We start from the raw sequence: 24,930 nt of genomic DNA, 5'->3' as shown, positions 1-24,930 counted from the left end.
CAGAGGCAGCTGTCTTCACTAAGACCCAGGGAGTCAGACTGTGAATGGGCACAGGGAATTTAAAGAAGTAATGCATAGAGACCTGCACCCAATTATGAATAAATAAAGTTATATTCAGATTTATGACTCTGGGAGTTACATATCTGGGTTGATTTTTTTTAAGATTTTACTTATTTGAGAGAGAGAGGAAGAGAGAACAAGCAATTAGAACAGCAGGCAGAGGGAAAAGTAGGATCCCCACTGAGCAAGAAGCCGGATGCAGGGTTGGATCCCAGGACTCTGGGAACATAACCGAAGCCGAAGACAGATGTTTAACTGACTAAGTCACCTAGGCACCCCTATGAGTTATGTATCTGGATCAATCCCTTAGAATTAAATTACACATAGAGAAATGCATGAAGTTAAGTTTCTGAACAAGCTAAAGTGAGGATTTGACCACCTCAACCCCACCTGACTGGCTAGTCCAAACCCCTCAGAGTTTTAGACTCTTAGATCAGAAATCAGTGTACTGGATTTATCATTTTTTTTTTAAAGATTCATTTATTTATTTATTTATTTATTTATTTATTTGACAGAGATCACAAGTAGGCAGAGAGGCAGGAAGAGAGGGGGAAGCAGGCTCCCTGCCGAGCAGAGAGCCCAATGTGGGCCTTGATCCCAGGACACTGCGATCATGACCTGAGCCGAAGGCAGAGGCTTAACCCACTGAGCCACCCAGGATTTATCATTTTTAACACCAGATTATTCCCTGCTTATCAGTTGCTTAGAAATGATGGCATAATAGATGAATTGTGATATCCATTCTGTTTCTGTAGTTTATTAAAGTACTTAATTTTGCACCCACAGCTTGATTTCCTTTCCAGTAGGTCTAATACTGCACAGACTCCAGGACAATTTGCATGTGCATCAGATTTATCACATAATCACGGAAACTGCTTAGGAGCTGAATTTATTGATCATATGTGCCTACCAAGAGCATGAAAACCGATCACCACTGCATGGTGCCTGCAAAAGCAGATATTTTTAAAGAAATATCTGAGATGAATAAGAATAGAACTATATTTTATGGAGCAGCATTTTCTATGGATGTTCCTTCCTAGCACCATGATTATTAATAGTTGTTAATGACTGAAGGGCGCCACAGTCAAATAAGTTTGTGTTATGCTGAGTCAACATTAAACTGATGTCTTTACTGTAGGACACACCAGTGTTTAATATGCTAATGAGTTATGGATCTCTAAGAAGGAGCCATAGCGCACAGCATTTCCCAGCCCCATCTGACCTTGAAAGTGGGTACATTGTGCAAGTGCTCTCTTGAATACATTTGGAATATTGCTATCCAGAAAGAGCAACAGAAATCTGGCTGAAATCCTGGTAGCCATCTGGGTATGAGATAGCACCTTGAACATTGACTAGCTAACTACATGAAGTGTTGGTGAAATTTAGTCCTAAAGACAGAAGCAGGAAATGATTAAGCCACACTATCTCTGAGCTATTATCACTAGAGCATATTTATCTTGTTATAAGGAAATGTTGAGGACCTGTGGGCAAGACCCACTCTCAGATTTTGCTCTAAGTTTAAAATCTCTTATCCCTAAAATAGGCTTGGAGATTTTACATTTCCACCTTCTGTCCAATTCTGATCTCTTCAGAGAGAATGGCTGTGCCCATCCACAGGTTTTGTGAGACCCAGCATGCCACAGAGCATGCCAAGGGAAGAAGAGTCCTCTCAAGATGGCAGTTCATGAAGATTCAGTGAGCAGTGTCTGCTTGAAGCATCTGCAGTACAAAAAACGGGCACTCTCCAAAATGAGTAATAAGGCCTCTGGAGCAAGCAGCAGATGTCCGCAAACAGACAGCTCAGGGGAAAAGGAAATTGGGGCATGCAGGGGGCCATACTGGAAATTGTCTCTTGGACACCTTACTTAAGGGTTATCACCAGTTTCTTAATAACAAGGAAGTAGAAATTGGTTCCATAATCCATTATATATCCTTTTTAGTTTACCACACGTAATAACCTTTGTTGAATGTTCACTCTGTGTTAGGTATCATCTCATCGGATTCTCACAAGTCTATGCATCACTGAAGATGAAACTGAGGAACAAAACGGTCATAGAGTGTCCTCAGTGCACACTGAGGGGCAAACACAGCTCTATCGGACATAAAAGCCAGTTCCCTTCTCTGAACACACAGTTCTCCACAGAAGATATGCTTTATCCTTCCAGTCATTAGAAAACAATTCTTCATTAGCTTTTGTAATTCCCAAGTTAAACACACCTCCAGGTATCATGCATAAGACCCTCTACTGGTAATCCTCTTCCTAACCATACAGGAAAGAAGAACCACATTTTGTCTTTTTTTTTTTTAAGATTTTATTTATTTATTTGACAGACAGAGATCCCAAGTAGGCAGAGGCAAGCGGGGGTGGGGAGTGGAGCAGGCTCCCCACTGAGCAGAGAGCCCGAGCCCAGGACCCTGAGATCATGACCTGAGCTGAAGGCAGAGGCTTAATCTACTGAGCCACCCAGGTGCCCCCCATTTTGTCTTAATGGGCTTAATTCTATCTGGATATATTTAGGGTAAGTAGAGTCCAGTTTGCCCAGGACAGTCTTGGTTTATATGTTATTTTTTTTTCAATTCTGAGATTTTTTTCATTTGAAGTAAATCTTAATGCTATTAAATTCACAAATATGCTAATTTAAACACCCAATTTTATTTATCTAAAACACACATTGCAAACATACAAATATCTATTCTCTCCACGTGTCAGAGCCCATTCATTTTATGGTTTGGAAATGCGGAGAATAGATTCCCCTTAAACTGCAAGTCAGCAGGTGTTTCTTTACGGTTAACTTTAGCAAAATCCATACAAAATAGTAATTAACAATGATCTTCTTTACTTGTTAACTCACAAGGAAACACCTTCAAAACTGCATTCTGTTAAAGTTTCTGTACTAAAATGTAGAAAAACTGAACTACACAAATATTGAAAAGTTAAAAATTTCTGAATTTTTTATTCCTGGTACCACTACCACAATTTACAGGGCAATATGCCTGATGTAATGAAAAGAAAAAGAAAAAGAAAAAGCTACAACAGATAAAAGACCTCAGGAATGTACATCTGATTGACACTACATTGCATTAACCAATTGCTGTGTTTTCTGCAAACTGTGACTATGACAGTCCTGAACAAGAAGGTTCCTGTTTAAGCTGCAGTTAACTTTTCTGACTATGGATCATTGTTCCTTCTGTGGCAGATTTTTACAGTTCCTCTAATGCATTTGGGACGATTGTCTCAAAGTAACTTGCAGCTTTCCTAACAACTCCTTGCTCTCTCTCCTGCTAAGAACTGTAGCCCTTTTATTCTGAAACTTTTTTAGAACCTTCTGCTACTATATCCACCACATCTACCACCAGATCCATAACCAGCACCATAGGGACTGCCCGAGCTTCTTCCACCAAAACTGCCCCCCTTCATGGGTCCATAATTGGATTGCTATTGTCCACTATAATTTCCAAAACCATTATAGTTCCCACCTCCAAAATTTCCTTCTTCACTGTAACCATCATATCCTCCACCACCACCTCCATATCCACCTCCTTGGTTCCCATATCCTGGTCCACCACCACCGTAGCCTCCTCTACTCCTATAACCAGGACCACCACCATAGTTGCCACTTTTCACCTCCAAATCCATTATATACACCATCACCTCCCCTGTAACTACCTCTGCTGGCACCACCTCACCACTATAGCCTCCTCTTCCACCAAAGCTTCCACCATGGCCAAAGTTACCACCACCTCAAAAGTTTCCTCCACGATCCATGAAGTTGCCAGACCCACCTCCACGACCTCTCTGTGATCCAGCAGACTGCCTTTCTTGTTTAAAAAGGGCCCTTTTCACTTCACAAGTATGCCCGTTAATAATGTGGTGTTTCTGAACAACAACTTTATCAACTGTATCATGGTCATCAAAAGTTAAAAAGGCAAATCCTCCCTTTTTTTCCACTCTGCCTGTCTTCTATAATTTCTATGGTTTCAATCTTGCTATACTTTTCAAAGCAGACTCTCAAATTATATTATTCTGTATCTTCTTTAATACCACCAACAAAAATTTTCTTCACTATTAGGTGGGCACCAGGCTTTACAGAATCCTCTCTAGAAACTGCTCTCTTTGGTTCTGCTACATGCCTATCAACCTTGTGTGGTCGGGCACGCATTGCTGTATCCACCTCTCCAACACCAGAGTAAGTCACAAAACCAAAACCCTTGGAATGTTTTGATTGGGGGTCTCTCATCACCACACAATCTGTAAGTGTACCCCATTTTTCAAAATGTTCTCTTAAACTATCACCTATAGTTTCAAAACTCAAACCACCAAAAAACAGTTTTCTCAACTGCTCTGGTTCCTTTGGATCATGGCCTTCCTTCTCCTGGCAGTGGCAGTGATGGCTGGAGTCAGGTTGGGGGTGACTGGGCAGCGTTTTACCTTCATTTTGAGACTGGACTTGCCTCTTCCAACTCGAGTTCAATATGGGACCAAGAGGAAGAGGCGGGGCTCCGGTTTATATGTTACTCTTAATGGGTCTTGCTCTCACTCTCAAAATTATCCTGGATTGGATCAAAACTATACGATCACCCTAGTTATATTCACATTATGAAAATACTCTTTGCCAAGAAATTTTAAAACTGTATCTTTGAGTGGATATTAGAATATTCTAGAAAGAGAAAATAAGACAGGAGAAGACATATGCCAAGACTTCAGTCCACTTACCAAATATGCATAGTTGAAATATGGATAAGCAACAGAAGAGTGTCCAGATTTACTACTTATGCTATCAGGTAAACACCTTTACAATTTGAGCAAAATGCACAAAGATTCCACATTAATATAAGTTGTGATGCAATTTCAGATGCTATTGCCAGACTATTATATTTTATTTTATTTATTTTGCGAGACCATTTTAAAAAGATACTTTGTAACATCAATTTTCTGCTTAAATTTAACCATGTGTATTACCTTAGGTTTATGAAGGAGTATAAAACAGAACAAACTATTCAAAATGGAAAAAAAAAAAACCCTAAAGGAATTCCTGGCTTGCTATTACTTTTGAAAAGTGTATATTGAAAACCATATCCAGGGCGCCTGGGTGGCTCAGTGGGTTAAGCCTCTGTCTACAGCTCAGGTCATGATCTCAGGGTCCTGGGATCGAGTCCCACATTGGGCTCTCTGCTCAGCAGGGAGCCTTCTTCCTCCCCTCTCTCTCTCTCTGCCTGCCTCTCTGCCTACTTGTGATCTCTCTCTGTCAAATAAATAAATAAAATCTTAAAAAAAAAAAAAAGAAAACCATATCCATATCATTTAATTTTACATTTGTATTTTTTGCTCCAAATTCATAAAGAAGAAAAGGAAGCGGGGGCAGAGAGAATACCATGATGTACAAATACCTTTTCAAGGCTGACTATTAAACCTTCGAGATAAAAATTCAACGTTCTTAGCACAGACTACCAGTCCCTCGATGGTCTGGCCCCTCTTTATCTCTCTGGATGCAGTTTGCTCCATGTTGCCACTCATCCTCTGAGCTCCAATCTCCCTGACCTTCTTTCAATAGCTCCAACCCGCCACATTCCCTAGCACCATAGAGCTTCCAGTCAAATTGTTCCTTTTCTGCCTCACTTAGTTCATTCTTACTCAAATCATCCACAAAGTACTCTCCATGAGCCAATGCAGTAAGCTGGGTTATTATTCAGAGGTATATCCCTCCCCACTTCTAAGAGAGGAATATCGCTCCCCATCCATTAATGTTGGGTTTGCTATTAGTTTCCTTTGGTCAATGGCATGAAAGCAGGTAACAGGAAAGAATTTTGAAAATCTCATGCACCTTTAGTTTTGTCTTCTCACGCCTCTGCCCTTGCCATGGGAAGAACCTCCTGGGCTGTCTGCTGGGTCCATGAGGAGCAGGAAAGCTTTGTGAATGGAGCTACCCCTAAGCCCATCTCAGATCCACTGATCCTCACTGAGCTATAGGGCTGAAGAAATGGTTATTGTTCATTGATGTTAAGATATCTTTTGGTACTTGCTATCAGAAACTACTAATAGGGTTTATTTGCTATAGGGTTTATTGGTATATATAGGGTTTATAGGTATATATCTGATAGGGCTGTGTATTTCTCTTTTGTAGTATTTACAACAGCTGTAATTTTACAATTATTAGGGTTATGATGTAATAGACATATCTTTCCGGAAGTACAGCATGCCCACAGTAACCAGCATACTTTCTCACTATCCCCCCGTACAGTCTGATAGAGTAGGCACCCAGTAAACAATTTTTTAAAAAACATAAAGGAACTAAAGTCCCCTCCATGAGCAGGTATATGAATAATGAAGAAATAAAACAGGAAGATTAAATTTTCTAACTTAAAAGGGTTGAATGGTGAGCGAGGAAACTTGTGTCATCTTTAAAAAGCCAGTTCCCTGGCTGGGATTGTTATTTGGACTCTCCTGTGACCTGCACGCCAAAATCAAGAACAAAAGCTGTAAACAATCACCTGTATTTACACCAGGAATCAGTGCTCCTGATGAGAAAGTCAACTGTCAGATTAGGTGAGGGCGAGATTGATTTTTTCGCACATTAATCACTAAAGCAAATCTATTTTCTCCTCCCCTGTTTCCCGCTCTTCTACCCCATGAGGGAAGAATGAAAAAAAAGGGAAGGAAGAATGTCTTTCCCATGAGTCTCACTAGACACACCACCAGGCAGGCTGAGCGTGATTGATGGGGTAAACTACTAACGACCAGTAGTGTTTTGGAAGAGAAGAAAAAGACTACTTTCAGGACAATGCTCCTCAGAGCTGCAATTCTATGTCCAAAAATGTCAATTCTTGCCAGAATCTTGCGCAAAAGAAAATATTTCTAAGATGCTCTTGAATGTTTCTTCAAAACATTCTTCCAATTCTTCAAAACATTTCTTACACATTCTGATTTTGTCCTCTCCTAATACAAGCTTATTAAAAGCACTACGTAAATGGATTACATAGGACAGTAGATGGTGACAGTCACGTCTCACACCCTATCTGCTGCCCAGACTTCGATCAGGCCTCCATGTGGGGTGGGGCCAAATTCTGCACATCATGTGCTCAACATCTCTTATGAGTCACAGTTAATATCAAAATTTCCAAGGCAAGATCAGGTGCACATAAAATGCAGACCCTCCCCACCCCCGCTCCGGAAGCACTGTTCTTGGATACCAAGCATGTGCAGTGACCTGAGGATACCCACGCATTCCTCAGAGGGAGAAGAGAGGTGGATGGAGCTGGACAACTGAGTGGACACCTGTGCTCAGGTCTGGGTGAGGGAGAGGCTATCAGGTTCCTTCTTTCAGTTCTTCATTCACTCATTTATTTCCCAGTATGCACTCAGGGCCTTCATTGTGCTGGGCACTGAGGATGGAAAGATCGACGGTCTTTCTGGGGAAGACTGAGAATGAAACCAGAAGGATCCATACACCTTGCGAAGGGTGGGATAAGGGGTGAACACAGGGCAGCGGGATCACATGGGTGATGAAGCTGACCCGGTTTGCGACTGGTCAGGGAAGCCATCCTGAATGAGGAGATATTTAAGCTGGCATTTGAAAGACAAGTGGCAGTTTTCCAAGGTGATCCATCAGGAGAGAAGGTACATAGGCGTTCAGGTCTGATATGCAAAGGCCGAGAAGCAGGATGGAGAGGCTTAGCTGTGGGACTCTGGGACTATAGCTCAAGGCAGGGTTGAGGTGAGGAGCAAGCATGAAGGAGACAATGGATGGGGCACCTGGGTGGCTCAGCGGGTTAAACGTCTCACTTGAGATTTCAGCTCAGGTCATGGTCTTATGGGTTGTGAGATTGAGCCCTGTGTCCCATGCTCAGTGGGAACTCTGCTTGAGATTCTCTCTTCCTCAGCCTCTGCCCCTACTGCTTGTGCTCTCCCTCCCTCCCTCTCTCTCTCTAAAATAAACAAATAAGTCTTATAAAAGAAGAAGAAGGTGATGACGACGACAGTGGAGTGTATAGCAGGGGCCAGAGCATCTGAGTCTTTGCCGGGCTGTCCAACGAGTGTGGGGTTTAACCTGAGGGAAATGGGAGTCACAGAGGGTCTTTAATAGGGATTGGCATGACCAAGTAGGGGAGTTAAGAGGAAGCAATATGTTGATTTTCCTGGGTTTCTCTTCTGTGTCTTATAGTCCTGGACATACAAAGTTAGTTAAATAAAAAAAGAAGAAGAGGCTTACTGCCTTGAAAAGGGTCCTTCTGCCCACAAAGGGGACAGGCATGACTCTAGCTCCCTCGCTCAGCAGAAATCTATAAGGCCATTTGAAGGCCACTGCCAAACACAGTGTTGAAGGGTCAGGAAGATAGCAGGAGCAATAGTAAATACCTTACGAAAACTGATGGATAAAGGGGAGTTCTGAAATGGGACCCAGAAAAGCCACAGTGATGCCCCAACTCTTTCTTAAACCAAAAGATAAGACATAACCTTTTGCAGGAACATTGAAGAACATGGATGTTAAAAATAACATACAATGTTTACTTTGTGTTACTACTCTTTGGAAACCAAAGATTATTTTCATGGGTTTAGAAATGTAAAGATGAATTATATATAAGTTGTTCTGCCCTGAAAATGAGGTTGAGGTCTTGAGATACGAAACATGAGAGGAAGTCCAAACCTCTGGAGAAAACTTTCCTCTGAACTTTCAGAAGAGGTATCAAAAAAATTATCAAAGAGAAAAAAAAAAGTTCATTATATCTTTAATGAAATTAGATGATCTCTGGTTGTTTTAAGCTCTAGAATTCGACTCTTATTTTTTAATGGTGTAGCAATAGTATTGTAACATTTTAAAAGTGTTTTTATGCATGTTCTCTAATTTAATCTTTAATCATTATCTTTGACAAATTGTTATTTTGAGGCCTAAATGGAAACATACAACCCACACTGTCCAAATAAACAAATATCACGAACATCTTCCTACCCCAACATAGATTCCTACAACCTATAGCAACATCCAATTCATTTTTCTTAAATGTTGTCTTCTTTCAAAATCGAATAACAATTTCAAATACTTCCTTGGGGGATTGTAAGCAATCACTGGGACATGGTAGGTATGAGTGGAGAAAATTCCCACAAATTCCATCATATCTAAGTGCCATCAGCCAATGAAAGTAGTGAGTTTTCTGTGATAACCAGCAGTGGGGACCTTAAAAGAAAACAAGTGTGGATACTTTTTAGGGGACGATTTGAGAAATGGAGCTGGAGCAGAAAGTAGTATTTCTTGACCTGTGTGGAGAGATTCTCTCTCTCCCTCAACAACATCTGCAAAAAGATTACTAGAGAGTTGTGTCAACAGAAAAATAGCCCCCAAAGATGTCCAATAGATTATGGAATTAAGGTTGCTAATCAGGTGACCTTAAAATAAGGTTATTCTAGATAATCTGGGTGGGCCTGGCTCAATCAGTTGCAGGGATTTGGGAACAACGTGAAAGCTCCCCTGAAGAGGAAATTCTGCCTGTGGGTAGCAGATTTAAGTGTGTCCATATGGATGAGATTTCCAGCCTGGCCTCACTAACAGCCTGCCCCAGACTACAGACTTGTCTCCTTCACCGCCTGACAACTGCAGGAGTCAATTCTTTGCAATGAATTGTTTAATATAAATCACATAATGGCTCTGCTTCTTTAGCTGAACCCTGGCTGGTACCAGAGGTCAGGCAATTATTTGGTGACAGCCCATCGACCATTTTCCTGAAAGCATAACCCTGTTTTATGAACCAGAATAATAAAACTCAATTTTCAACCCTGTGTAACAAATGACCTTAATATTGTTTGAGTGTCTATAAGAATGTAAGCTGTCTGGTTTCTCTACTGCATAACCACTAAGATCTCTAGTCCCTTATATTTCTCCTGCTGAGTGGCAGGTGCGATACAGCTAGTAAGCAGTCATGAATAAATACTGTTTTGTTTCGGAAGAAAGTCCAGACAGAAGTAGAGTCATCTGCTGTCGGTGTTAGAAGTTGGCACTTAGGGGCACCTGGGTGGCTCAGCGGGTTAAAGCCTCTGCCTTCGGCTCAGGTCGTGGTCCCAGGGTCCTGGGATGGAGCCCTACATCAGGTTCTCTGCTCAGCGGGAAGCCTGCTTCTCCCTCTCTCTCTGCCTGCCTCTCTGCCTACTTGTGATCCCTGTCAAGTAAATAAATAAAATCTTAAAAAAAAAAGAAGTTGGCACTTACACACGCCTAAAAATGTGTGTGTGTCCAATTGGGGCCCTGTGCATGCGCTGTTGAGCGAGCCAAGTTTGAGTCAGCAGAGCACAAACAGAATGAGAATTGCAGACCAGCAGGAATGGTGAGCTCTTGGTGCATTCTCAGCTTTCCTCCATGCAGGAGCAGAGCCTTTTTCTCTCACTCTGGTGAAGTTCTGTGAGCTACCACACCGCAGACCGTTGCGAGCTGTGGCAGGTCTGTGGATCAGAGCAGAAGTCTGATCCAAGGAAAAGATTGCTCTCTGGGAGTAAACCCGGTCATCCCAACTGCTGGCTGCTTCAAGATTTGAGATAAATTAACTTGTTGATGAGGATTTAGGCGCCAGCAGTCGCTCTGGTGTCCTCAGAGTAGTGAGGAGGGGAAGCTACCTCTCTCAAGAAAATCATTTTTCTACCATTTTCCTCTTTCAGTCCTAGCCCAGGCTTGCCGGGCTAAAATGGCACTTTCATAGGTGGTCTTCTGAGATGGGGTGGTCATGGCATGGAGACCTACAATAGATTTCCTTCAAGAACTCACGACACATAGTCTTGGAGATGAGTAAAAGTCTGTAAATCTGAGGCTTGGGGAAAGTTAGTTTTGTTAGGGGGCTGACAGAACTCACAGAGTTCTAACCCAACAACCAGTTGAATGGGGACAATCTTAGTTTGTGCCAATGGGTAGGTTTCTCCTTGAGCTGAGATGTTGCTATGTTATAATAATGAGGAATTGGAGTGGATCCCTCATTCTTCAGAGGCCCCTCTCTTACAGTGCTTTATATAGTAATTTTATTATATTATTATTATATATTCTTATATAGTAATTTTATCCCTACTTTAGAGTGCTGTGAAAATTTAGTTCGTATATATATATATATAGTCTTGCCTGTGAAAATCTTTAAATAGGAATTTATTTGTATTAACCAAAGTGGACAAGTATAGTTTAAGTTTTATCTGCACAAACTGCCTCATATAATGATCTTCACTGAGAGATTTCAGATATATTTAGGTATAATTTCCAGCTGAGATGGTTCCTAGAGAAAAGTATAAAAAACTTTTTATCAAGAAAGAGGGAGCCCCGATTTCCAAAAAGATGGCTGTAGAACGTCTATTGAGAGACGAGGCTATTGAGAAAATGGGTCTGACAGCAGGGCCTGCCCACCTAGGCAACTGGATGGATGATCTCATTCTTCTGAACCACACCTAACAGAACGTACAAAATTTTGTAGTAATCTAGCCCAAGATGAGGCAACCTCATGGTCCCTTTTCTACCTCAGAACTCTCTAAGTTGACCCTTACAGTCCTCTGATTGCCCAGAGCCCAAAACATTCCTTGACCTATCAAACAACAAACATCTTTTTAATTCTATTCATCTGTAAATTTTATTGGGGACTATATTAGAGTTATTCAGAGAAACACAACCCATAGAAGACTAGATAGATAGATAGATAGATAGATAGATAGATAGATAGATGATAGATAGATAGAAAGAAAGAAAGAGGCAAATATTTTAAGGAACAGGTTCATTTATTTTAAGGAATTGGTTCATGCATTTGTGGGGGCTGACAAATCCCAAATTTGTAGGGCAGCCTGGCAGGCTGGAAATCTGCTCCCAGCTTTATAGAGATATAATTGGTACATTATATGGTGTAAGTTTAAGGTGAACAGTGTGTTAATTTGATACACATATATACTGCAGAACAGTTAAGCTCACAGCATCAGTTAACATATCTATCATTTAACATGATTACCATTTCTTTTTTGTGGTGAGAACATTTAAGATCTCTTCTTGACCTTATTCAGGTATATATGAAACAGTATTATTAGCTATAATCACTATGCTGTAAATTAGATCCCCAAACGTGTTAATCATGTAGCCAGAACTTGTACCCTTTGACCAATATCTCGTCATTTCTCCCACCCCAATTCCTGGTAACCTTCAATCTACTCTCTGTTTTTCCAAGTTTGGCTTTTTCAGGCCCCACATATGAGTGACCTCAGATAGGACTTATCTTTCTCTGTCTGACTATTTCACTTTTGATGCTGCACTCTTGAGTCTGAAGGGAGTCTGGAGGAAGAATTTCTTCCTTCTGGAGAGCCCTTAAATCTTTTCTCTTAAAACTTTCAACTGAGGGGTGCCTGAGTGGCTCAGTGGGTTAAACCTCTGCCGTTGGCTCAGGTCCTGGGATCTCAGGACTTAGATCTCAGGTCCTAGATCTCAGGGTCCTGGGATCCAGCCCCGCATGGGGCTCTCTGCTCAGCAGGGAGCCTGTTTCCCCCTCTCTGCCTGCCTCTATGCCTACTTGTGATCTCTCTCTTTCTCTGTCAAATAAATAAATAAAATCTTTAAAAAAAAAAAAAAACAACAACTTTCAACTGATTGGATGAGCCCCATTCACATTACGGAAGGAATTTTCTTTACCAAAGATCTACTGATTTAAATTTTAATCACATCTAAAAAATACCTTCAGAGCAACATCTAGACTGCTGTTTGACCAAACAATGGGGTACCATAGTCTAGCCAATTTAACACATAGAATTTACCACCACAGAACCAAAATGTCTCTAGGAAAAAAAAAAAAAAGTTTTAAAATTGAATTGAGGTTTTTAAAATCCAAGTCCAAAATGTTTGTAGAATGGAGGAAACAATTTTGGTTTGATAACCAGATAACACATGTTCTAGTACCATTTTAGTCACTCTCTGGCTGTGTGACTTTGGGCAGGCACTTGACATCTCTGAATCTTGTCTCTGTGATCTATAAAATCTATATGTTGGACTATATGCATTTGTTAATTCATTTTTTTTTTACATAGATGCAACAAAAACTTAATACATTTCTAAGTTAGGTCCTCCTGGGTCTCTGCTAGATATTAAAAGTTTTCTAGAGGTCTGCATTATAGAGACAGCTTAGTGAAAAATTATTATCAAGTTAGATTTTGAAAAGTACAACAACACTTTTATTGCTGGTCTGTTTTGCCTTTTTTTTTTTTTTTTAATTTTCCTACCAGTGTGGAGAGCTTCTATTCCAAGACCTTTCTGCATAAAGAGCTGGAGGCTAGGATTTAAAATATTGATTTTTGCTGAGTATAGCTCTTGCTTGAATGTGATGGGTTCTTTGGTTAATTTCTAATTAATGACAAAGCAGAGCCATATGGTTTAATGAAAAATATCATTAAAATAATAAAAATGTAAGTCACTTCCTGACCTTTAAACATCACTCTCAGAAAAGAAACATATTTTATAGCAATTTAAAACCACAAAAAGATGAATTAGACATTTTAAAATATACTGCATTCAACAACGTAGTATATTATACTTAAATATATTGAATAAAATAGTGAAATAAAATCTGAAATAAAATCGAACTTGGTTGACATGATTATGCTCTCCTCTTCTGCCCAGCTCTCCTGTGAGAGGACTGGACACAGCTTGAGGGGAGGGAGAGTGGAAAGTGGGAAGGAGAAATGGCAGCCACCTCATCTCAGGAAGTGGGGAGAAAAAGGGTGGGTCCCTCATTCCCTGTACTCTCCATGTCCAATATCCTCAGATAGGACCTATGAAATGGATGCCAACTAATAAAACATTCCTGGAATCATGGCTGCTGTCCTGGGGAACCCAGACATTTCAGAACATGGAAATTCTCATCTGTATTGAAAACCACCACCTAGAATCCCAAGTTGCCACCAATGGATTTTAAACCTGAATCTGAGGGCATGGGAGTAATCATTTCACTAACCCTTTAATGATGCATCTGTGTGTTTGAGGTAATTGAACTTCCAGACTCCGTATATGGCATTATGGTGGAGGGGTTAAGAGGCACACAGTAAGAACCCATTAATATATTAGTATATACTATATAACAGTGTATTGTATTTAAAGTTTGAATAGTTTAAGAAGTCACACCCATTCTCCCATGTAAATCCCTAAATTTATCTTAACATTCCTTTACATCCAGGACAATATCTCACTTGACATAAATCTCTTAGATTTGGAAGGGGAGGTAAAGGAGGAGTATTTTTAAATTCCTTAAGAGTCAAGCTTTGTTGCGTGGAAGTGAGGTCAAGATTTGAATTCCTATTTTTTAGATATTTGGTGACTTCATTATATAGACTATGCAGGCTTTGGGATAAGCACCCTACAAATATTCCAGGCCTTAGCACCATGTGAAAATATTACAAGGTCACTGTTCTTCTCAATGCTCAAGTTTTCCTAGCCAGAAATTATCTTCCTTCGAAATGTCCCCTCAGCACTTCTGAGCATTTCCAGGTAACTGTTTTGGGGGGTGATCAGGATTAGGTTCCATACCCCGCTCTCTGTCCTTTTGGTCAAGTCCCTCACTCTTGCTTTGATGCCCATGACGCTCAAGATATCATATTTCTTCTAACACGGTTGTCACCAGCCAGCAAGAATACTGGCCTTGGGGGAAGGGGACCTCTCTTGTGCCTAGTGTCCCAAACATGAGGCCAACCCCTTTCTCAGTCCCCATAGCGCAGCTGAAGCACAATTAGATCTTTTAGCTAGGTTTTACATGGTTAGTGTTCAGATAAAGGAAGAAAAACTATCAAAGAAAAAAAAGACAATTTTCAATTGCTACTAAAAGTGACTCCTTTTAGATCCCACAGACCCAAATGGACTTCAGAGTCTCCGCCAGCCTGCCTTCAAGAGGCAGGGCTCTATTCCCACCTGCTCCCCACTTTCTGCCCAGCCCATCTTACTACTGATTGAAGCATTCCTATGTCTCAGAGTTGACAGCAAATCCTCCCTTCTTGGCTCTATGGAGAAGGGGCCATGGTTTTTTCTCACCCTCATATAAAGACTGCTCTTCATAATTGACTTCTTATGATGCAGGCTGTAGGAATATCTTTTGTTTTTTTTTTTATTTGTTAGGTGTATTTATTTTCAAATATACTTTGATTTTTAAAAATTATTATTTCAGAATAAACCCCACCCCAGCTTGTGGCTTAGTTCTTTGAGCATCATAAAAGTCTTACATATGTACTTTTCCAAAGGTTAGGTCAATCTTTAAAACAAAAACAAAAACAAAGGAAAACTTTCCTTTTTGGATGACTTTAGTCTTTTTCTCCAACATGATATTAAAAAAAAAAAAATGTCTGTGTGTCTTTATTCTTTTCTCTCTATTGTGTCTCTATATTCCTATAAACAAATATTCTTTGGAGAACACACAGAACTCTACATAATTTAAGGGATTCTAATCCCCCACTTAAGGAAATTACTTAGTTCTGTTAAACATATACCTAGTTTATGTTACTAAAAATAGCTCTAACTTCTCAGCTTGGAGATTTACCTTCTTTCATTTAGTTGTTTCCCTAGAATAGTAAATAGGTACTTAATTTTCCTTTTTTACCCCTCAGAACAAATGGAGAGATTTCCTTAAAGGTTAATTCATCACTTTAAGAAATACAAGCAGTTCGGAGAACCTGGGTGGCTCAGTCGGTTAAGCATCTGCCTTTGGCTCAGGTCATGACCCCCGGGTCCTGGAGTAAGGCCCAGCATTAGGCTCTCTGCTCAGCAGGGAGTCTTCTCCTTCTCCTTCTGCCCTTCCAGCCAACTCATGTGTGCTCTCTCTCTCTCTCAAATAAATACGATCTTTAAAAAAGTAAAAGAAAGGGGCGCCTGGGTGGCTCAGTGGGTTAAGCCTCTGCCTTCGGCTCAGGTCATGGTCTCGGGGTCCTGGGATCGAGCCCCACATCGGGCTCTCTGCTCAGTGGGGAGCCTGCTTCCCCCTCTCTCTCTGCCTGCCTCTCTGCCTACTTGTGATCTCTCTCTGTCAAATAAATAAATAAAATCTTAAAAAAAAAAAAAAAAGTAAAAGAAATACAAGCAGCTCAAAATTTTCAAAACGAAGCTTTTCCAGATTAAAACAAGTATTTAATATCCTAACAGTCTCCTTCCTAAACATTTATCCAGAGAAATGAAACCAGATGTCCACACAAGACTTATACAAGCAGGTTCATAGATGCTTTATTTGTAATAATTCAAAATCAGAAACAACCAATTAAATGGTTGATGAATAAACAAATTACAATTAATAAATATAATGGAACACTTCTCAGCCATGAAAAAGAACAAACTACTATTTTTACCCAACAACACGGATGCATTGGAAAAGCACCACGTTTAGAAAAAGAGGCCAAACTCTTTCAAAAGGCTACATACTGAATTTAAATGACCTTTTGGAAATTAGGGACAGAATCTTAAATTAGTGGTTGTCAGGGTTGGATATGGGGAGAGATGATTAGTTAGCTGATAAAGGGCATAAAGGAACTTTTAGGAGTGATAAAAATAGTATCTTGATCATGGTGGTGGCTAAACTCATTGAACTTACAAAGGGCGAATTTTCCTGAAGGTAAATATCTCACTAAGCCTGACTTTAAAAAACTACATAGTGCATGCACAATGCTAGAGCACCCTTTCGCATGTATTCTATCTTGGACTAGCTCCATTGAACTAGTGTTGGCCTATCCACTTAAAAATGAAGAAACAGCTTGAAGTAAGTGGCCAATTAGGAGGTGAACATGTATCTGCTGATTTTCTACCAAGTGCAAATGCTATTCTCCTACACTGCACCTATCAGTAGAGATGATTTTTTTTTAAATTCACGATTTTTTTTTTGCATGTGAAAAGGATCATCTTTTGCAAGGATTGAAACAAAAAGCGCTTAAAAAAGAAAGAAAGAAAAACTCACTCCAAATGTTCTTGTTCCAAAATAATCATTAACGTCAGACATTCTGGACATTTCTCCATGTATATTTTCAGAGAGAAGTATGGATGTATCCTTTCTTCCAATTGAGCAATGTTGTACCAAGAATGGCTCTAGGCCCTAAGGATAGAATTCAAGACAAAATCTTTCCTTTTTGTGGAACTTGTTCTGAAAAGGGAGATAAAAAAATTGTTTAAAAAAAAGTTATCGAATATAATTTCAGATAGAAAAATGCTATGAAGAAAGAGGAAAATTGCTAAGAGAACAGAGAGCAATGGTGGGAGAAATTATATGTTGACTGGTCAGCAAAAGTTTCTCTGCGAAGCTTTTTTTTTTTTTAGTAGAAGCATGAGTGAAGTAATGGAGAGATCCAGGAGAACATTTATGGGAAGAACCTTTCAGGCTGAGGGAAGGTAAGTGCAAAGGGTCTGAGGTGGAAATGCATTTGGAAGGTCCAATGTGCTGAAAACTATCCCCCCTTCTTAGAAGGTGCTTCCTTCACCCAGCCTTGGAAGTCTTCTTCTTTTTTTTGTAATATTGGACAGAGTCTCACAGTGTTTAAAAGTTCACTTTAAAATGCTTCAGTTCACCAGTGTGATATTATGTGTGTGCCAGACAATTTATGCTTAAACCAGGGAGTGGTGCACTAATTCTCCATTAAAAGCACCCAATCTAAGGCCCAATGGTCCTCAGCTCTGTCTCTTGGGAAAGCTACTACAAGCCATTTGGAAACCGTATCTCCATTATAAGAAATATACTCTAGCCTACTAAGGGTCAGGAAAAACCAGTGACTTACTACCATGATGACAAGTAGAGCTCTCATTGATGAAATTAAAAGTTTTAATGGTAAGTGGATTCAAGCGACAAGAGTTTAGAGCCACCCTCTCTCTACTCTAGGCTAAAGTACCTGTAAGTATGCGGCAAAGTTTCTAACCTACATGCAAACATGCTGTCCTAGACTTACCCTTTAATGGTCCCCTACTTGGCCATTGGTTTAGAATGGTTTTTGACTGCACTGTGCAGACAAAAAGGCAGAGAACTTGGCCTCTGATGGTTGTCCTATCTTCCTGAAATGAAACTTTCAGTGTTATCTGATCTTACAAAACATTTGTATAAATATTGTGTGTCTGCTTGCTAATGAGTGGTTAGTCTAATAAATGTGGTTGTATCCTCAGTACAGGGGACTATAAATGTTATTAAAAGAGATCATATGTATTAGCTCTATACTATGTGTTAGGTATGGCGATATGCTCTGAAGAAAATGAAAAAAAAAAAAAAAAGACATAGTTACCATTCTCCTGGAAGCACCATTCAGTGACAAGACCAAAATTTAAAAATTTGCATGAGAAATTATTTAAAATTAATGAAGTGCTAAGAAGCAGATATTCAGCAGACCAAGAGGGGGTGTAACAGGAAGATAAGTGAATAAAGGAATAGAAAGGAAAATTTATTTACAGAACATAATTTAAGATATAGTTATTTATTATTATGTTCAATAGTTGAGAGTTACAGTCCTTGGAAATATAGGCAAAAGTACTAAATATCTTTTTGAAAATATGAGAGAGAGGTCTAAAGAGCCTTGTATTTTTAGTCATTAAGATATACCCCTTTCTAATGCCTCGATAAAAGGTTTACAGAGTGACTAATCTAGACAGTGCCGACATGAAGCCAAGGTAAATAAACATAAAAGGGTTGTAGGCTGGTGTCTGGAATCATGCAGAGAGATTCATTCATCAAGTGGTTGTTTAGTCTGCAGATGCTAGGGAACCAATGTGACAGAACATAAGATGATATTTTAACTGCAAAGTTATTGATGGATGAGGAGACAGAATACTAGAATGTCAGAGCTGGAAGGGGTTCCAAGAATATGAATGACTTATCCAACTTTAAGCCTTAGCTGAGGTAAATTGGGCTTCCTGATCAGAGCTTCCCACCCTGTGCTTACCTCTCAACAGCACAGTGGAGGCCACAGCCATAAGACGGAGGGGACACACTAAAACCCAGATACACAGGAGGGGTCCTGAAAATGGTCACTGCCATCTTGGATAAAGGATCACAAGGCTCTATCTGGGTATTTTCTTTGTTTTCCTCCATCTTCCAAGTTCTCGATAATGAGAATATCATAATAATAGCTAAAATGTATGAAGATTTCACAGTGGGCCAATATTATGCTATTCATTTAATTCTCAAAATAGCCATATAAAATAAAAGGATGCTATTATCCCAATTGATCATGTGAATCTTGCTGAAAGCTAAGAAAGATAAAAGCCCCAAGCTATGGAACTCTTGAAAAATAGAGCTTGGATCTGAATTTCTGTCTGTATTTAAGCTTGAGCCACAACTACTGTATATCATTTTTTAAAAAAAAATATGTATTTATTTGAGAGAGAGAGAGCATGCATGCAACAGGAAGGAGCAGAGGGAGAGGAAGAGAGAGAATCTTCAGCAGGTCCACCTTCAGCACAGCGGCTGATGTGGAGCTTGATGTCTGGGCTCTGAGATCACAACCTGAGCATAAGCCAGGAGTCAGATACTTAACCAACCGAGACACCCTGGCACCCCACTACGTTATATTATTCCAAAAAATAAAAATAATTTAATTTGGAAATATTTTGCATTACAGGGGGGTTTTTTGGCTAATAAAACTTACTTCAAACAAAATTATTTATGGTATAGGTTTGGTCGTCTTCAGCAGAATGGTGTTACATAGAGTGATCAGAGTTAAGCAAAATATTAGAGCTATCCAAATTCAGTTGTTTAATCTTTTACAGACAGAAGAAATACACGGTCCTAAAAGTGAAGGAGAAAATGCAAAATTTCATCATGTTCGAAATTTTATCAGCATGTAGAAAATATATTCATCTCTTAGGATCCTTCTGAATTCAAAGGGCTTTAGATTCAGACAGAATATATCTGCACATCTCCTGAGAAACAAAGAAAGGTAAAGTCAAACCAAGTAATGTATCTCAGTGGTAGTTAAAGACCAAGCCAGCAGAGAATAGCTGATGTGAGCAACTAGACTAGTCGCCTCTCCAGGTTTGGAGCTGTGATATAAGAACAATGAAGGAGCTCCGTGAACTTACCCAAGTATCCTTGCTCCGCTCTCGAAACAATGTTAACAGCAGCAAGAAATCTCCCATGACCCCTTCCAGTCACTACTCCACCCACCATAGATTAGTTGTGCCTGTTTTTGGACTTATGTAAATAGGATCATACACTATGTACTATTTTTTTTAATCTTACTATTTTTTAAATTATTTTATTTTATTTTATTTCTTTTCAGTGTTCCAGAATTCATTGTTTATGCACCACACCCATTGCTCCATGCAATACATGCCCTCCATAATACCAACCACCAGGCTCACCCAATCTCTCATCCCCATCCCTCCAAAACCCTAAGTTTGTTTCTCAGAATCCACAGTCTCTCATGGTTCGTCTCCCCCTCCAAATCCCCCCAACTCCCTTCTCCTCTCCATATCATATGATTTCGCTTACTTGGAGCATAAGGAATGACACTATGTACTATTTTGAGACTGGTTTCTTTTTTTTCTTTAATTCTTTCAAGATTTTATTTATTTACTTAAGAGAGAGAGAGAGAGCGTGAGCGAGAGAGAGAGAGCACAAGAAGGGGGAGAGGCAGAGGAAGAAGCAGAGTCCCCGCTGAGCAGGGATCCTGATGTGGGGCTTGATCCCAAGACCCTGAGATCATGACCCAAGCTGAAGGCAGAGGCTTAACCAACTGAGCCACCCAGTGCCTCAAGACTGGCTTCTTTCAATCAACATTATGTTTGTGAAGTTCCTCCATATTGTGGGTGTTTCTTTTTTATTCTGACTGCCTGATTTCCTCTGTGTTAATATTCTACAGTTTTTTCTATTCTAGTGTTGATGGGCACTGGGGCAGTACTGACATGAACATTCTATTACTTGCCTTTCAGTGAATGTAACTATGCATGTTCCTTGTCTATACCATCAACTAGAGGACTCCCCGAGTCATAGATGTGTATACAATTATCTTTAATAGAAACTGCCAAACACCTTTCCAAAGTCAATTTACAATCCCCTCAGCAGTGTGGGAGGGTTCCAATTACTCCACATACATTTTTGTCATTTTTCATCTTTTTCATTTTAACTATGCTGGTGGGTATATTTTGCCCCTCCCTGCCACCGGTGTGTTTATTTACATTTCTGGAGCCTAAGATTGTGAGCATCTTTGAATATGATTATTTGGATATCCTTTTGTGTGAGGTGCCTCTTTCAGTCTGGAACTCCCTTGAAGATTTTATTCTTTGACTTTTTCTTCCTGTTTTCTATAAATTTCTCTCTAGATAAATAGATAAACAGATATGTCTATATGTCCCTAACTATATCAATCTCTCTACCTCTCTATCTCTCTATCTGGAGAGAATATATCCCAGACTAATATAGGACAAGTAAATATTTATATTTGGAGATATATATATATATATATATAATATGTTTTCCCACTCATAGGTTCCATTCTTTCTTCATTATTACATTTTTATAAACACAAACTCTTAGCTTTGCTTCATGTTTTCTATTGCATCAGTATTTTTTATATTATGTTTAGCATGTTTTGTATCCTATTTAAGAAATCTCTGCTTATTCCAAATGTAGCAGGATCTCTAACTAGTTTCATAAATATTTTGGATTATAAGAGTAAAAACTATTCACTGTAGAGAATGTGCAAAACATGCTAAAGTGCAAAGAACAACATAAAAATCAATAGCAATCTCACTGCGAGGAAGATAATCACTGTTATCATTTTATATCATTTTAGTTTTAGTTTTGTGTGTGTGTGTTTTACATAAAGAGTATGGGAGTATATACCCTTTTTTTAAAGGGGAGGAAGGGCCAGAGGGAGAGATGGAATCTTAAGCAGACTCCAGACCTAGCACAGAGTGCAGTGGTCGTGGTGGAGGGGGGTCCGTCTCATGGCCCTGCAATCATGACCTGAGCTTTAATCAAGAGTCAGATGCTTAACTGACTGCGTGACCCAGACGCCCCCATGTATATACACTTTTATCATGTTCTTTTTTTTTACCCACTTAATCATGTTACTTTAAATTCTTCAAAAGCTTTTCTTTTTAATGATTATATGTCCTGTTAAAATCACATAACTTATATAAAAAGTCTACTATAAATTCTGTGTGTATGCTGTATAATCAGAGGACTATTTATGGGTATATATTTTAAACTACATCTAATAAACTTTTATAATAAAATAACTAAGGTCTGAGGTCTAAACATTTGTTTAGTTCATTGATGACTATAGTAGAATGCCTTTTAGAAAAATGATAGCAATTTGGAGTTTTGTCAGTGTCGTTAGAGAACCCACCTCACTATATCCTTGCCAATATTGGTGTAACAGACCCATGACAATTTGATGGCAAAAACAATAACTTATCTTACTTTACAGGTCTTTGATTTTTAAAAGGCTGGCTATTTTTCAAATGTTTATCAGTCATTTGTTTATCTTATTTTGTGACTTACGTTTTATATGCTTCCTTTTTTGACTTTTCAGAGTTACAATTTGGTTTATAGGACTCTAATGTTTAACAATAATGCACATTTCTTTGAGTATAAATGCATGTCTTTAGATGCATTGGAAAAGATCTGGAAAATAAGCTACTCAGATCACAGGGGTGGCAAAAGAGATGTCTAACCTTATGTGAAATAATTTAATTGGCTCTGTATTTCACTAACAAAAAAAAGATTTTGTGAAAAGAATATTCTAGTTTATTGTATGGCCTTTGCTGTTAGTTTTGCTTCCATGAGATGTGAGTGGCTCTTTCCTCTTTGGTGGTGATAGCTGCAAGATTCAGCAACCTTTCCCCTGTATCAGTGAAATACTGTGGCTCAGGGAGGTCTGCTCAGTTTCACTTTGCAGACCATCCCACAAGATTTGTAGCGTCTGCCTATGGAATTGACTACAGTTCTGCAGCTGATGGTTGAGTTATGCTTATCATGGGGCTGGTGGGCACAAGGAGCAGACGGACAGCATGAGTGCCAACCAGTGATCATCTCTGCCCTAGGTACTCAGACTTTAAAATTCCACTGTATTTTTTTTCTTTTTTTTAAAACATTTTTTTATTTATTTTCAGCATAACAGTATTCATTTTGTACCACACCCAGTGCTCCATGCAATCCGTGCCCTCTCTAATACCCACCACCTGGTTCCCCCAACCTCCCACCCCCCCCACCTCTTCAAACCCTTCAGATTGTTTTTCAGAGTCCATAGTCTCTCATTGTTCACCTCCCCTTCCAATTTCCCCCAACTGCCTTCTCCTAACTCCCCATGTCCTCCATGCTATTTGTTATGCTCCACAAATAAGTGAAACCATATGATAATTGACTCTCTCTGCTTGACTTATTTCACTCAGCATAATCTCTTCCAGTCCCGTCCATGTTGCTACAAAAGTTGGGTATTCATTCTTTCTGAAGGAGGCATAATACTCCATAGTGTATATGGACCACGTCTTCCTTATCCATTCGTCCATTGAAGGGCATCTTGGTTCTTTCCACAGTTTGGCGACCGTGGCCATTGCTGCTATAAACATTGGGGTACAGATGGCCCTTCTTTTCACTACGTCTGTATCTTTGGGGTAAATACCCAGTAGTGCAATTGCAGGGTCATAGGGAAGTTCTATTTTTAATTTCTTGAGGAATCTCCACACTGTTCTCCAAAGAGGCTGCACCAACTTGCATTCCCACCAACAGTGTAAGAGGGTTCCCCTTTCTCCAAAACATGTTGTTTCCTGTCTTGCTAATTTTGGCCATTCTAACTGGTGTAAGGTGATATCTCAATGTGGTTTTAATTTGAATCTCCCTGATGGCTAGTGAGGATGAACATCTTTTCATGTGTCTGATAGCCATTTGTATGTCTTCATTGGAGAAGTGTCTGTTCATATCTTCTGCCCACTTTTTGATATGATTATCTGTTTTGTGTGTGTTGAGTTTGAGGAGTTCTTTATAGATCCTAGATATCAATCTTTTGTCTGTACAGTCATTTGCAAATATCTTCTCCCATTCCGTGGTTTGCCTCTTTGTTTTCTTGAAATTCCACTGTATTTTAAATGAGTCAGGAGGCAGGGAGAGTAGGGTGGCACACAGCAGATAATTCAGTGCACAGGGCAAATTTTAAAACAAGAAGCCCATTCAATGTTACCAAAAACAAAATAAGAAAGATATGCAAGTGTTCTTAGCTCTTTCTTGATATTCTTATCTAATGCTCACTCAATTTAAATACGTAGTTGCTTCTTTGTCTAAGTAGTTTTGAGATGTTCTTTTCTAGTAAGTCATTATTTTGTTATATGATGACAGTTGCTAAATCACTTCTGTAAGTTAATATGCCATTAGCTGCACTACTTCCCGGAGTGTTCTTTCTAAGATGAAGAGGGCGTGTTTTACACAGGAATATTCTTTTTAATCACTTCAAGGCTACCACCTCTACTCAACCATGTAGGTGACAGGGAGAGAGCTGAAACACAGGTCCTAAGCCCTGCTCATGTGGATGTGCTTTTGAACTTCTTTATCTAGAGATGCTACCAGTGACAGTGAACTTGAAGAGTCAGGGAAGGTGCTAGCAAGGTCTTTGAAGCCCTAAGGACAGGAAAGTAGAGTGAGATGCAATTTAATGGATAATTTAATGGAGAGAGCAAATATTTCTAGGCATTAACCGGAGCAAATGCTCTCAGGCCAGTTTGGAATGATGATTGCTAAGACCACCACAGGGTCCCGACCTTGGCTGTATTAATCTTTAGATTTCGGTCCCTGTTGTTCAAATATTGACTCACCAAACATCAACTCATGCTCTCAGCACCATCATCATCATCATCAACACCATCCTCAGGATAATAGCTGCAATTTTGTTGAGCACTTAGGAAGAGTTCATAAATAGTAGCTACTATAATTGTTATTCTTCTG

The 24,930-nt window shown here is 39.5% G+C and overlaps 1 pseudogene; it reads right to left on the bottom strand.

The window, feature by feature from the left end:
- Nucleotides 1-3,376: 3,376 nt before the first annotated feature.
- Nucleotides 3,377-24,930, bottom strand: part of LOC116880678 — a 77,557-nt pseudogene continuing 56,003 nt past the window's right edge.

This window comes from Lontra canadensis, unplaced genomic scaffold (assembly GCF_010015895.1).
Source record: "Lontra canadensis isolate GAN:19392208 unplaced genomic scaffold, GSC_riverotter_1.0 scaffold67, whole genome shotgun sequence".
Taxonomy (NCBI): Eukaryota; Metazoa; Chordata; class Mammalia; order Carnivora; family Mustelidae; genus Lontra; species Lontra canadensis.
Note: the sequence above shows the minus strand (reverse complement) of the source record. Positions and strands in the feature narration are given on the sequence as shown.